This window comes from Zalophus californianus, chromosome 11 (assembly GCF_009762305.2).
Source record: "Zalophus californianus isolate mZalCal1 chromosome 11, mZalCal1.pri.v2, whole genome shotgun sequence".
Taxonomy (NCBI): Eukaryota; Metazoa; Chordata; class Mammalia; order Carnivora; family Otariidae; genus Zalophus; species Zalophus californianus.
In genome coordinates this window covers 93,150,083-93,163,411 of record NC_045605.1, presented here as the reverse complement: position 1 = coordinate 93,163,411, position 13,329 = coordinate 93,150,083, and positions in this window count along the sequence as shown.

Genomic DNA, 13,329 nt, shown 5'->3' with positions numbered 1-13,329 from the left:
AATAAGCCAATCTGAAAAAGCTACAAACTATAGGACTCCAATATATATGACATTCAAAATTATGGAGACAGTAAAAAGATCAGTGGTTGCTAGGGGTTGGGGAAAGGAAGGATAAATAGGCTGAGCACAGATTTTTAAGGCAGTGAAACTATTCTGTATGATACTATAATGGTGAATATCTTATTATAAATTCATCCAAATCTGTAGACTGTACAAGAATGAACCCTCATATGAACTCTGGACTTTAAATGATAATGATCTGTCAGTGTAGGTTCATCAGTTGTAGCAAATGTACCACTCTGGTGGGCTGATAATGGGGTGTGAATAATGAGGGACACTGTGCCTGTATGGGGGCAGGGGTATTTGGAAAATTTCTGTACCTTCTTCTCAATTTTGCTGTGAACCTAAAACTGTTATAAAAAAAAGAAAGAAAAAAATGTCTCTTAAAAAAAGAAAAACAGGGACTCCTGGATGGCTCAGTCGTTAAGTGTCTGACTTCGGCTCAGATCATGGTCCCAGGGTCCTGCGATTGAGCCCCACATCGGGCTCCCTGCTCAGCGGGAAGCCTGCTTCTCCCTCTCCCACTCCCCCTGCTTGTGTTCCCTCTCTCGCTGTGTCTCTCTCTGTCAAATAAATAAATAAAATCTTAAAAAAAAAAAGGAAAAAAAAGGGGGAGGGAGCATGATAATTCACTGGAAATTTGTCAAAGGATTCAAGTGAATCATGGGGGATGTACCAGCAAAGTCTATTATAATTATGAACCACTGGAAAGATTACAATGAAGAGCCTAATAACTCTAGAGTACTGCCTATAAAAATTTTTAAAAACCTGTAAATTGATTAAGAAAATGTGTCTTTTAATTCTACTACAACTTCCATTCATTAAATGACTGTCATGTTCCAGATACTATTTCATTTAATAATTAGCACCACCTTAGGACATTAGATCTACTATAACCCTCATTTTACACATGAGGAAATTTTGGTTACAAGAGATAAAATAATTTGGCTAAGTGTTTGTGCCTTATATGTGGGTGATCAGAGATTTGAATTCTCTGAGTGAAATTGTGTGCCCATTCCAGTACACCAAGCCACTACTGCTTTGAGTAAGTTTGATGTAAGATGCTGCCACCTATCTCAAATAATAATCATACAAAGTGTTAATACATGCCAGTGGGTCTTTATATAGATTAACAACACTTAAGACATACTTCAAAAAGGGTACATGTCTTTATCATTTTGGGGGGATGAGGTGTGTCACTATGGTCTGCCAATATGACACAATAAGAGATGTCTTAATACATTGGAAACGTGTTTATCATTTCTCTCTTTCCCTTTCATTTTCCTTTCCTTCCTTTCTCTTCCTTCCTTCCTCTATTCTTTAACAAACTTGCATTGGACATGACATTTATGCAAAAATCATTGTGGTATTAGTGAGTTAACAAAAGATCAATTAAACATGAAACTTGCTCTCTAGAAACTTATTATCTATTATAAAAAAATCAGGTGAATACATAAATGCTTGCAACGTTAAACTTGAAAGGGGGGCTCAAAGGAACTACTCCATAGATATTTAAAGAAGGAAGAAATTGAATTCATTTAGAAGAGTTGACAGTTAAAACTAAATGGGATTCAAACTTATTTCAATGGAAAGACAAACCACCATAGGTGGAAGGAACAGTATGAACAAATTCATTAAGACAGGAAGGAGCAGCTTTTCTGGTATCCAGGTAGTTGAATTTGGTTGTGGTAAAGAAGTTGGGGGGCGTAGCATGCAGGTCAGGGCCAGAGTGTGTACTCCAGATGCCAAGTTAACTTTATGCTTTAATTTTTCCTCAGAGTTCAAAGCTCTAATTTCTAAAACCCAGTTGGCTGAAAAACTATCCAATTTTGGACCAGCTTAAATGTATGTTTTTACTCAAGATAGTTGTCCATTCCTTGATGCAAAACCAAAGGGTTAATTTAAGAATTTGTTTATTTTGCTGTTTTATTAGATACCAAAGAAGGTAATGTGAGTTGAAGCTTCTTTAAAATATTTTCTTATGACCAACAAATACCTGCTGTGAGATTGTGTTTATTTTTTGTCTTTTCAATCTGTTTACCAGTTTGCAGTTAGAAAACAAAGGAGCAAAAGCCATGTTAGGTCTGGAAGCACAATAATCCTCACTCCCCTTTTATATCAGCATTACTTCTATTGAACATGCTTATTTGTTTTTTTTTTTGTTTTGTTTTGTTTTCTCATTCAAAAAGGGGACAAAAACCTTATTTGTGAAACTCCCATTAATGAAATACCACTAGAGACAGTGAGTTTTGTTTTTTGTATTTTTACATTTATTTAGATAATCAATTATTGAATTGCAATGTAGGTATGTGGAATTGAGCATAGAAAATAATGGACAAGTATTGGGGCACCTGGGTGGCTCAGTTGGTTAAGTGGCTGACTCTTGATTTCAGCTCAGGTCATGATCTCAAGGTCGTGAAATCAAGCCCCACGTTGGACTCTAGGCTCAGTGCGGAGTCTGTTTGATATTCTCTCTCTTCCTCTCCCTCCACCCTTCCCCTACTCACGTGCATGTGCACGTGCTCTCTCTCTCTAAATAAATCTTTTTTTAAAAAAAGAAAATAATGGACAAGTATTATTAACAGCTTCATTGTAAGTCAGTAGATGTGAAATCTCAAACTGCATCTCATCGTATCAAACTACAAAGCACCTGAAAGAGTGGATTTTTGACTGACTTCCAGAACTTAAATAACCCAAAGTAAAATTTATTCATTGAGAAGTTCTAACACTAGAGAGTGTTACCCACTCTCCGCCTGAATGCTTATGTGCAGGGTGAACATGTAATTTATTATCCAAAGAAGGATGGTTTTAACAGGAAAAGAAGGGGATATTAATAATTATGGCAGGATAATCAACATACACATGAACCAGGCAAACTGGAATACACTGTCACCTGGTATATATAGAAATCCAAAGAAGCTAAGGGATTAAGTGTATATACCTGACCCATTGTCAACTATAGCAGTGGGTTATGGCTTCTAACTTCTTCCAATCCCCTATACTCTGAAAAAAATATTCTGGGTAGGGCTTGTTGATTGCAAAGTAGTTGTGAGCTCCCCAAATTCTTATTCTGGTCATAACTCAAACTAGCCTAGAGAGATATTTGAATTTCCATGGATAGGTAACTTTTCCTTGGAACTCAAACTCACGGATCCTATGATATTATTGTTCCAGATGATGAAAGACTATAAGAAAGAAGGAATTTTATAAAATTCTCTATCTTGAACACTTCATTTAAGAAATATGTTGATTTTGACTCCAAATATGAAAGTGACTCATCTCAACTCCCATTTCATGGTACTTACATGATTTATGAGAAACATGTTTGCTAATGATAGAGGAAAGATACTTCTTAGGAAATGCATCACTGTTGGTATCTCTCTGTCCCTTAACATTTAGAATTCCAGGAAGGAGGCATAGTATGATGGAAAGATGTTTGTGGATAGGTAAATTATATTTCATTTCTAGTGCTGCACTTACAAGCAGCAAGTGATTCTGGATTAAATACTTAACCTATCTGGGCCTTAATTTTTTCATCACCTCATAACACTCCCCGTGAGTCAAGCTTTCTGATAAGCACTTTATATGATTCATTTAATTCTAACTTGTCACAGCAGCTCTTTAAGGTAGGTATAATTAATATCCTATTTGCAGGTAATAAAACCGGCAAATCTGTAACCTCTTTCCATGCTTTATTTTTTTTTGTTTATAACATTTTCATTTATATATTTATATTTCCAAGTAGTGTGTAATTTCCAAGGGACAGAAATTATGCCATTTTTGATCACCCCAGACACACAATTTGATGCTCAATAAATATATTAAGAAAGAAAGAAAGAAAGAGAGAGAGAGAGAAAGAGAGAAAGAAAGAAAGAAGAAAGAAAAAGAAAGAAAGAAAGGGTGAAAGAAAGAAGAAAGGAAGAGGGAAGGGAAGGACAGAGGGAATAAGGGTGGAAGGAAAGGAGGAAGAAAGGAAGGAAGGAAGAAAGGAAGGAAGGAAGGAAGGAGGGAAGGAAGGAAAGAAAGAAGGAAAGAAGAAAGAAAGGTGGAAAGGAGCTAAATAGAGGTGATGTAACTATTCAGGATTTGAATTAGGAGTTGAACCCAACTAATCTGAATCCAGTCCAGGTGCTTCACTATACTGTCTCCCCAGCTCACAGTGCAACTGTGAAAATTAAATGAGGAATTTCCTAAAGTAGGAGTGCAATGAATATGAATTCACTCCCGTTTCTTCATCTTTGATCTGTGACTCTTAGATGTACTGGGCAATCACATGTTAGAAAATAGAGATGCATTGCCTTGCCCAACTCTCAAGGGACTCATTCATACCAGAGAGCTCATTTAATGATTTAGAATGGATGAATATCTTTTTCCTTGGCAGAAAATCTATTTGAAAAAAAACCAGATTAAGATCAGTTACTTGATGCATTTTTGGGACCCGATCCAGGAAAGCCCATAAAGGAATTAGTTTGTCAGAGTCAGTGTCTTTCAACAGTCTAAGCTACTTTTTCAATGTTTTTGATTAGAGTAGACCCTTGATGTATTGATACTATTATTATTATTATCATTACCATTAATGAAAATAACATTAGCACTTTCAGAAATGCATAAATGAGTAATGATATATAATTTGTAACATTTCCAAAGTGTGAATTTGAATCTTGCATGACAGGAGACTGATACTCATGGTAAGAGCTTTAACTATTAAAAACTAAGCAACATGAGGATGTGGAGAAATGGGAACCCTGTACATTGCTGGTGAAGCCACTGTGGAAACCATTTAAAAGTGCCACAAAAAGCTAAAGACAATTAGCATATGACCCAACAATTCCATTCCTAGGTATAAAACCAAAAGAATTAAAAACAAGAACTCAAACAGATACTCGTATGCCAATGTTCATTGAAGCATTATTCAGTATTATGTTACTGAGTTTCTGCTTGGGGTGATGAAGAAGTTTTGGAAATAGATAATGGTGATGTTGCACAATACTGTGAATGCAATTGATTTCATTGAGTTGTACAATTAAAGTGGTTAAAATGGCAAATTTTACCACAGTAAAAAATAAAAAGAAAAAATAGCAATGTGACTTTTCACTGTCTTTTCATGCCAAATGTAGTAACTCTTGTAATATAAACTATTTTTTATAAGAAAAGAAAATTTTCAAAAAATGGAACTCTAGATGAATGTGAAGGGGTGTTGAACTGTGGCAAAGGAAATATATGACTATCCATGGAAATATGATATGGAGAAAGCTTGGTGAGAAATGTTTTACAACCAAGTTTTAAAATTTGTAGATTTCTCAGGAGATATTTCTGATGAATATTATGGGTCTACTGTCCCACTTAAGTTCCCAGTGTTGAACTACTATCTCCATAATGGTATTTCCCAGCATGTAAAGAGGTCTCAAGGTCAATAATTTAGGCAATTTGGGGTTAGATTATATAGATATCATTATTATGGTGCCACTTTATTTCACATGCTTATATATGTAGCAAATTGCCAAGGAAAAGATCCTGTCTTCAGCAATTTCTAGACTCAATTTACCTAGAATTTATTTAAACACATTATCAGTAAGACAAGTATTTACCAGAAACTGCAGTCTTGTTGGGGCCACCACACTAGTATGTATTCCTTCTACAAATGGGAGGTCAGGTATGATAAATTATGTTTTTTATTTAAAAAATGCTCATATTCTTCTCTGCATATTGATTTCTCTTTCCTATTCTATTCATATCAAGCTTGTTAATATGACTTGCTTTGGCCAATGAAATGTGAATGGATTTTCCTGGGGGAACTTTTAAGAATCAATGTGTTGTATGCTTCTCTCTTGCATGCTATGAGAAATGTTCCACATAGAAGCTACTCTGTCAGCCAGATTAGTGACGAATGTGTTCTGAATATAGGAGAGGAAGAAGAGTAAAGAATTGTGATCAGAAAAGTTAACTGTGATAGACCATATTATTGCTTGAAAATATCTTCTACTTTTTCCTGTAGAAGGATTATGCTTCTCTGTTCAGTACCAGCCTTGGCCATGGGACTCATTTGGCCAATGGCCTGTGAGCAGAAGTAATGCGTAACCTGTCTGGTGAGCCAGTATATGGTATTCCATGCCTCTTCTCTCTAGTCATGACATTAAGTATTCCATACAGAGGCTATTTAGTCGGTTTAGGTTCTGTATTGAAGACGACATAGAGTAGAGCTACAGTTAATCCAGTGATGGAGTATGGTCTGCCTAAGAAATAAGTTATTATTTTTAAGCCACTGAAATTTTGAAGTTGTTTGTTACTCCAGATAGGCTAGCCTAGCCAGACTAATAGAGCAGGAAACCCAGGATATGCTAATTAATTATCTCATCTCCCTAGATACTGTGGATTGTCTTGAAATAGGCTCATAGGTCAAACCAGGCTAATTAACAACCTCTCCTAGAATTTGTCTTTTTTGAAGATGCTTTCAAGTCAGTAAATATTTAATACAATTCTTTTGGGGAAAGTTGCCCTTAGAGAATTAAGCATAGAGAACTAATGATGGAGAGAGACAGAGAGAGACAGAAATTCAATGTCATTAATGTCAGATTATTAACAGATATAATTGTTTCAAGTCAGTTGTTCCTCCCAAATTTGGTTACATGAACCAATAAATTATCCACCCCTCAACCGACCATTTTTAAAATTTTTGTTTATATTTGCATTATTCTTCCATTACTAAAAAGAAAAGTGCGTTAGACATTGTGAGTCAGAAAATGTGAAGCAGGTTCCTTAGCTACAGGGCTTGATAGAACTCTGTGTACTAGTATGCCTTTTGTTTTTCCGGGGGCGGGTATATCATATATAGTTATCCCCTGGCTTATTTTTGTTACAGAGTCCATCTCTGATTAATGCTTTGTAAAACACGTTTTGGAAAACTCTCTTAGTAGCTTGTGGCTTCTGAGTGTCTGTCGTCAATGGAGGGCAGAACTACAGCTCCATGTAACCCCAAAAAACATTGACACAGGAATTCAAAATACTAAACAGGGATGTGTATTCTGACCACTCTAAGTGAGTTCATGAGGACATAATTTACCAATATTCATTATCATTATTTGGAGAAATCATGAAAGGTCATGAAATTCTAATAGGCCCATATGAGATTAGTGACCAGGAAGTTGAGCCCCTAGTTCTCTGAAGCTCCAGAAGAGTAACTTACCTACTCTTTCTTACATCCATGTGAAAAATTGTATTTTCAAGGATTTGTGCTGTCTGCACAAATTTATTACTATATATAGGGGATACCTTTTATAATATGAGTCTATAACCTACCCAGAAATTCTTTGAAGTCTTTCCTCTCCATAGAGTTCACTGTGAGCCTAAACACCATCTCCACACCTCAGTCATAGATGGTCCTATCTGACCCAAATTGGACCAATCAGATTATCTTTCTTTGGAAATTGTGACTAGGGTTAAGAGGATGCTTCTGAAGGTGCTAGACATGTACACACTCAGGAGATAAGCACAAGCATTTTTCCACTCTGTGAATGGAAAACCAGGGAAAGTAAACTCTGCAAGGACTGGGGAGATGGGAGCAAATGTTCCAGGAAGAGCCAAGTTTCAGATGGCCTTACATTTTAAGTTCTAGTTCCTTCTGAGATAAAATTGTATCAATTGACCCTAGAGAAAATAAAACACAAATAGAGCCTTCAATATTTTCTTCTTATTTTTTCATCTAGCCCCGATGAATTTCTTTCATTTCAAATCACCTAAATGAAAACACTGGAGAAGAGCTCTAGAGAAAGAAGCTGAATTTCTGGAAAAATACAGAAGGATAGTTGAAAATACTGATTTTGTTGCTTTTCTTTAATCTCTTAATTATTTGATAGGCTATATATATTACTTATGAGGTATGCATACTTTGGTACATTATTGAACCTCACTTTTCATCAATTTTCCCATCTATAAAGTAGGGGTGATGAGATTGGTTCCTGTATCACAAAATTATACTGAGGATTAAATGAGTTGATACATGTAAAGTACTTAGATAAGTATCAGGGAATATACTAAATGTTCAATATGTGTATTATTAATATGTTTTCTGCAGGTTTGTGGAAAGCTCTGGAATATCATTTGTTTTATTCTCTGGAAGCTATTAAAATTTTGTTATTATCAATGCTTTTAGGCAATTTTATTGTGGTATGGCTTGTTTGGGTGTGTGTATGTGTACATGCTTAGGGATTATCTCTCTTGAGGTTTATTGAGTTTTTCATTCTATGAATTTAAAAGTTTTATTAAATTTGGGAAATCTTTGGCCATTATAACTTCAAGTATACAATCTGCTTACTCTACATTATTTTTCTTCTGGGGTTCATTAGAGGCACGGTGAACCATTTCATATTTTCCAATAGATACTAAGGTTCTCTTTATATTTTTCAATCTTTTTCTTGTTTCTTTTGGTACTACAGTTTTGACAGTTTCTATTTTTCTATTTTCAGGTTCACTAGTCTTTTCTCTGCAGTGTCTAATTTGAGGTTAATCTCATCCAGTGAATTTTTCACTTCAGATATTATGTTTTTACTTCTAGAATTTCCCTTAGTTCCATCACCTTTATATTTATGATGTCCTCTAAATAAATTATTGAACGAATTGTTATAGCTCTTTTGATATCCTACTCTGTCAATTCTATCACTGCTAACATTTCTGGATCTATCTTTATTTACTAATTATTCTTCTGGATTGGGTCACATTTTCCTGCTTCTTGGAATGCTTAGTAATTTTTTATTGAATGCAGGAATCGTCATTCTATTGCAATGCCTTACATTGTTGTGTGTTTGATTTTATAGTATTGTTTTAAAGAATGTTGAGCTTTGTTCTATCAGGTAGTTAAGTTATTTATCTATTGATTCAATCCTTTCTGAACTTGTTTTTAAGTTTTTAAAGGCATTCTAGTACATTCTTTACTTTAGAGATAGCTTAGCCATAGCACTAAGGCATTGCTAGGCTCTCTCCAAAACACTCTCCATATTCAACAAGGACTGGCCATTTTGACAGGTTGGAAGTTCAAGCTCTGTTTGAGCTCTCAGAATTGCTTGGTTTACTATTCTTTGATTGTTTTTTACCCAGGCTCTTGGTGCTTCACAATGAAAGCTCCAGTGGAATCCTATACAGGTTGTTTTCTGCATAGCTCCTCCTTTTCTAAAGATCCTTTCTATAAATTCCAGCTAGGTCATTTTTTCTGAACTCTTATCTCTGTCTCCTCAACTCACTGAGGCTGCTGTTTTCCACTTACAAGCATTCCCATGGAATCATTGTCCAGAAATTGCTCCCTGGCAAAAATCTGTTGCAAATTTAAGACGCTTGTTTACTTTTCTACTCTCAGGTATTACAGCTTTGTGCTGTCATCCACTGTCTGAAATTATTTTTGAATATATAGTATTTTCTATTTTTTAGAATTTTTTACAGAAGAAGGGTAAGTCAATACAACTTATTCAATCAGTGCTGAGAATGGAATTCCCATCATTTTGATTGCTGCTTTTATAAATGACAAGAGTGGAAGTGCATTTTGTTCTGGTTGTTTTAACAGTTACCCCCACCAGTATTGTTTCTGATACTGTCCTGCCACTGCTATTGCTCTTGGAATACTAAGTATTTTACTGATTCCATTATCTTTTCTGGACAAAAATTTGTGTGTTTTAGAAATTACCTTTGTCATAAATTAAATCGGAGATATATGGGCTCTAAATAAACTTTCTTTCATAGACTTTACATATTAATATTAGTTACTTTGTTGGGTGCCTAGTGTGTGTCACATTTTATGTAAATGACATTTAATTTACCTGATAGAGTATATATGAAGTAGGTGTTATTTTTTTCACTGCAGATATGGAAAATTTATATTTAAAACCTTTAATTGATTTACATGGCTTATGTAGCTAATAAGGTTAAGGGCTATGATTTACAGTCAAGTCTTTTCTTCATCTTTTTTATTTTATTTTATTTTTTTATTATTATGTTATGTTAATCACCATACATTACATCATTAGTTTTTGATGTAGTGTTCCATGAGTCATTGTTTGCGTATAACACCCAGTTCTCCATGCAGAACGTGCCCTCTTTAATACCCGTCACCAGGCTAACCCATCCCCCCACCCCCCTCCCCTCTAGAACCCTCAGTTTGTTTCTCAGAGTCCATAGTCTCTCATGGTTCGTCTCCCCTTCCTATTCCCCCCCTTCATTCTTCCCCTCCTGCTATCTTCTTCTTTTTTTTTTTAACATATAATGTATTATTTGTTTCAGAGTTACAGGGCTGTGATTCAACAGTCTTACACAATTCACAGAGCTCACCAGAAGAGAAGCTAAGTTATGAACTAAAGGTTCCATTCATGTGTCTTCAAATGACACTCAAAATGTGGTCTGTAAAGTGCTGCTGTTTGAAACTGTTAATTTGCCATAATGAGATTAGAGTCTAGCTTCCTGAACAAATTAAGCCACTAAACAGAGTGTTACAGTTCTACTGATGATTTCCATAGCAAAACTTTCTCAAGGAAGGAAGCTGTGAATTATTACTTTTTTTTTAACATTCTGTTGCAAGTATCTATCATAAAATAGTAGCAAACTGTTCATGTACTGGCACATGGAACAGCACATTTTTACACCCTCTGGCTTCATAACATTGTATGACTCATGTAACTTTTCTCAACTGAAAATAAGAGATTTGAACATAACCTGAACATCTTTCCCTGCTCTTAGCATCATTTAATGATGACAAACTATTTAGGAATAAATATACATAACAATGACAGGATGAAGTAAGCAAATTAATCAATAATGCCTTTTGTTTTTCACATTAAGGCACTGAGAAGTATCTGAGAAAATATTTTTCTTATGGGTATTTTAAGCATTGGAAGGGTGAATCTCTAGATAGTGTGGTATTTAAAACACAGGTTCTTTTTTTTTTAAGATTTTATTTGTTTATTTGTTTATTTGACAGAGAGAGAGCACAAGCAGGGGGAGTGGCACATAGAGGGAGAGGGAGAGGGAGAGGGAGAAGCAGACTTCCTGCCGAGCAAGGAGCCCAGTGTGGGGCTCAATTCCAGGACCATGGGCAGATGCTTAGTCGACTGTCACTCAGACACCCCTAAAACACAGGTTATTTTACCAGATCAACCTTAGTTCACATTCTCTTTGCCATTTACTGTCTGTGTGGTCTTGAGCAATTTCTTTAATCTCTGAATTTCAGTTTAAATTATTAGAGATATTAATGCCTAGGTCACAGAATTTTTGTGACTGTTAAATGAGTATGTGAACCTAAAGCGGGTTAACTTAGTGCCTGTTATGGTATAACTGATTAAAAAGTGGTATTGATTATTAAGTAAATTATTTGTATGTATATTCTTCTGGAATCATGTAGCCCTTTACTTTGCCTAGTTTATATTGCTCATATATCCTCAGCTTATATATTACTTATTTGGTTATGTTTATCCCTAGAATTATACTATAAACTCCTTCAGACCAGGTAACATGGCTTAGACATAAATATGCTAATTGCTCCTGTACAGTTATGATTGAATAAACAGATGAATTAGTTAACACCCTAAATTTATAACAATATACTAGGTTTTGCTGAGCTACACAATAGTGTCACTTTAAAAGTAATTGCTTGTCACCTAAGCACAGCACAGTGCCTTAGAGAATAATTGGAATGCTTGATACAAAAGCCTCAGGTTTTTTTCTTTACTTTTTTTCTGTCTATATTTGTTTGCTAGGGCTGCCATAACAAAATACCATCGACTGGGTGGCTTAAAAAACAGAAATTTATTTTCTCACAGTTCTGGAGGCTGGAAGTCCAAGATCAGGGTGTTGGCAGATTTGGTTTCGCCTGAGGCCTTCTTGGTTTGCAGATGGCCAACTTCTTGTGGTGTTCTCAAATGGTGTTTCCTCTCTGTGTACACTCTTGCTGTCTCTCTATATGTTGAAATTTTCTCTTCTTATAAGGACACCAGTCAGACTGGATTAAAGCCCACCCTACCAACTCATTTTAATTGCCCCTTTAATGACCTATCTATCTTCAAATATAGTTATGTTCAAATATAATTATTTAGTTATATTCTGAAGTACTGGGGGTTAGGACTTCAACATATGAAATTCGGTGGGGAAGTACAGTTCAGCTCATCACATTGCCTTTTTTCCCTCTGCCTTGATTAAGTTTCTTAATTAACTATAGCAATTTGAATGAGTAACTTGCTGGCCATATCTTTCTGTGTTGTGTGTTTGTGTGTGCACCTGTGTGAGTGAACGTGTTTAAAACACACACCTAAGATACATGACATTCAAAATCAAAAAGTGAGGAAAATATAGAAGACTTCTATTTTCATCAAGTCACCAGTATATTCCTTCAGACTTCTGACAAGCTGTAGGCATGCCTTGGGAAGGGGATGTGCACTGAAGGTACTATAAAATCAGTATTCAGTGGGGGATGCTTAAAAACTTTAGGATGGTATCCATTTTACACTTGAAAATTTATGTCAAGAAATTTAGCTTCCCTCAGAGGAGCAAATCTCAAGTGGTAGTTACAGTTAGGGTACCTTCAATCCTTTCGTTTTTTGCCTTGAGGGTGCACTGTCTTTCCAGCTGACAGACCTTTATGTCTGTTCTTTAGAATTGCATTTTACACAACCCCCTGAATCACCACAGAGAATCACCATGATTAATCAATGAAGGCCGGAGAAATGAGAGAATAACCACTTATCTGTGCTCAGCTTCCTTTGATGCAATACATACAGTGAGCTTGAGTTTTATGAGTTTGAAAGCTAAATTTGATTATAAGCTGAACTTTTTTTTTTATATTAGGAGCTGCTTCATCTTTGCATTTAGAACTCTAGTCACAAAGAAATTTGTTTAAAGTATATGGTAAGAGGGCGCCTGGGTGGCTTAGTCATTAAGCGTCTGCCTTCGGCTCAGGTCATGATCCCAGGGTCCTGGGATCGAGTCCCACATCGGGCTCTCTGCTCAGCAAGGAGCCTGCTTCTCCCACTATCTCTGCTTCTCCCCCCGCTTGTGCTCTCTCTCTCTCTCTCTGCCAAATAAATAAATAAAATGTTTAAAGTAAATAAATAAAGTATATGGTAAGAACTAATCAGAATTAATGATAGAACTATAAAAATTTATTTTTAGAGGGACATGTGGTGTTAGTATTGATACTCACTTATACTATGGAATTTTCAGTGAGTGGAAGTATTGACTAACATTTTGAAGGGTACCAGAATATGCTACCCCAAAATATATCTTTTTGGTGTATGGGTT